Source organism: Uranotaenia lowii, unplaced genomic scaffold, assembly GCF_029784155.1.
Source record: "Uranotaenia lowii strain MFRU-FL unplaced genomic scaffold, ASM2978415v1 HiC_scaffold_1097, whole genome shotgun sequence".
Classification (NCBI taxonomy): Eukaryota; Metazoa; Arthropoda; class Insecta; order Diptera; family Culicidae; genus Uranotaenia; species Uranotaenia lowii.
Genome location: NW_026597074.1, coordinates 8,332 through 11,169, shown reverse-complemented (window position 1 = coordinate 11,169; position 2,838 = coordinate 8,332). Strand labels below are relative to the sequence as shown.

The 2,838-nt window shown below is 36.8% G+C and overlaps 1 long non-coding RNA gene across 1 annotated transcript; it reads left to right on the top strand.

Annotated features, from left to right (window-relative positions):
- The first annotated feature begins 261 nt into the window (after window positions 1-261).
- On the top strand, window positions 262-1,246 carry LOC129759124 (uncharacterized). Its single transcript, XR_008740130.1, has 4 exons — window positions 262-375; window positions 493-597; window positions 669-758; window positions 948-1,246. It is a non-coding gene; the product is annotated as an uncharacterized LOC129759124 (long non-coding RNA).
- The last annotated feature ends 1,592 nt before the right edge of the window (window positions 1,247-2,838 follow it).

The window sequence follows — 2,838 nt, the reverse complement described above, 5'->3', positions numbered from 1 at the left end:
GAAGTTTAAGGAAAATGGGGTAAAAATATTCATTTGAGAACGTATAGAAGATAATAATGTAGGATTTAAAATATTTATTTCAAAAAATCAGAACTGTACTAAACATCATCAAATCATCAAAACAATTTTATGGATTATTTCAGGTTTGATAAATGTTATTTGTCCTCAAAGTACCCTATAGGTAATATATATGTATATATAAAAAAAGAAATTTTTTAATGACGTGTCTTTTGATAGGTCTTCTGTATATAAAAGGATAACCTTTGACATACAAAATCATAACAAGAAGTTAGTCAGTCGTATCGATACAAACAGTTAATCAGCTAAACGGTTGAACAACATCAAGCTTAATCATGGAAGTTTTCCGCATTTTATGTAAGTATTAACCCTTAACTAATTGAAATAACTGCTTTTTAAAAGAATGAATAATGATGAAATTTTTTAGGCTCACTTTCAAGGAAATCATTTGATCTGTTTTTATTTCTTTTTCAGTATGCCTCAAAATGTTACTTTTGATTTGTGCAGTTTCTTTCGGCTCGGCCTTACCCAGAGGACCGAATAATGATCGTCCCGCTCCTGTGGTCGTCCAGGACACAGGTAAGTAATTTTCTACTACGAGTAATAAAAAAATGTGTAATGAAATTTACCTTCCTAAAAATGAATTTCAGGATCAGGCGCCTTTAGACATGATTGATATAATGTTGGACCTCTATAATATTGATCCGTACTGGTAGAGTAGCCTCGATCAGAACACCATGGTAAGTTCAGTCGTAAATTTGCACGTGTTATAATAGTTTATAAAGATTTTTTTTATACATGTGAGCTCCTACAGCTGGATTGTTCCTTAGTTTTCTTATACTTTTAAAATACAAAAAAGCAGCCTGAATACGTAGAGCTTTTTCAAATTCGTTTAAAATGCAGTAATTTAAAGTGTTTCTTTCTTTTAGATAAATCTATATTCCATCAACCGTTTCGTGAAACCACAAGAAAATCGGTCAACCTCAACCCTCGATGAGTTTCCAAAAAGCTTCAAAATTTAAAAAAAAAAATGATCCAATATGCTACGATCCAGATAAAAAAAAAATGGAAACCAACCAACAGAAATGAAAATTTAAGGAGAAAAAAAAAGGAAAAATATTTTAAACAGTTATGAATTTTCAACAAATCTGACAAATGATTCAAATTCCGGTCGCCAATGATTAAATTTGTATAATTCATTAAAGAATAAATTTCCAACAAAAAAGTAGACAGTGTACTCACTTAAATTGCTCAGAAGGATGATCACTTAGTCGGTATTCGGTAATTTTTTTTTTAAATAAAACCTGAAATAGAAACCTGCTTTTCCGAGACAGGAAAATTTAGGAACCCCATCAGCAGAAACATCAAAGTTCTGGATCAGAAAAATTCTACTGCTCTAGTTTTTTCCACTAGGCAAAACACCTGATAAAAGAGCGCTGGATGGCGCCATTTAGTCTTGTTATTTAACAGGTTTGTATGTGTTTTGCTTTTAGTGTTCTTTTTATTCATTCCTTCTCCCAACTCCTGATACCCAGGTCAGTTAGTCTCGTTTGAAAGCACGCTTAAAAACATCGCAAACCCTCAATTGTGGACCGATTAAATGGATCCTGTAATTACCTGCACAGTCACGCGAGTTGCAGAGCTGGTTTTGGAAATAGAATCGTGATTCTAAGCTAATGAATGAGGATATGGAGAAATAACTTTATTTTTAACAGACCTGTACGTACAGTGCAAAGTATTTGAAAAGTCTGGTAAGAAATTCGGTTGATATGGTTTTATTCAGAAACATCGTTAGTAATTTGAGTTCACATTCGCTTTGCAAGACAGCTTTGCTAAGGGATCTCAAACCGATGTCATCTTAACTGACCTATCAGCTGCATTTGAAAAGGTGAACCACGGTAAAGCGATCACTACTCGAACACTACGGTTAGAAACTGCGGGACTGCGGGTCTTTATTATAAAGGGTGAAACGGTCAAAATTTGGTCAAGGGAAAACGCGTGTAAATCGGTGAAATCGTTTATTTAAAAAATCAAATTAAATTTCTTTTTCAAGTTTAATTAGTATGAAATTCAGGAAAAATATTCATTTAGGCTTCCGCTTTTCCATATCCGAATTGCCGGGCCTTACGCTTAACCCCTGCCATCAGATTTTGTACAGCCACCTTGTTCACCTTCTTCGCCGCAGAAAGCCAGTTTGCCTTGAACTGGAGTTTTTTTGGTCTTCTTTAGGTTCCGCTTGACAATAGCCCAGTATTTCTCAATTGGGCGGAGCTCTGGCGTGTTGGGAGGGTTCTTGTCCTTGGGAACCACCTGCACGTTGTTGGCGGCGTACCACTCCATGGCCTTTTTACCGTAATGGCAAGATGCCAAATCCGGTTCCAGTACGGAACAACCGTGTTTCTTCAGGAAAGGCAGCAGACGTTTATTCAAACACTCTTTCACGTAAACTTCTTGGTTGACAGTCCCGGAAGCTATGAAAATGCTGCTTTTCAAGCCACAGGTACAGACAGATGGCTTGCCAAACCAAATATTTCTTCGCGAACTTTGCCAGTTTCATGTGCTTCAAAATATCTGCTACCTTTCCCCTTCCTTTTGCCGTATAAAACTCCTGTCCCTGAAGCTGCTTGTAGTCGGCTTTGATGTAGGATTCGTCGTCCATTACCACGCAGTCAAACTTCGTCAGCATCGTCGTGTACAGCCTCCGGGATCGCGCTTTGGCCGTCGTATTTTGTTTATCATCGCGATTTGGAGTCACTACCTTTTTGTAAATCGATAGTCCGGCTCGTTTTTTGGCTCGATGCACGGTTGTAGACGATACAC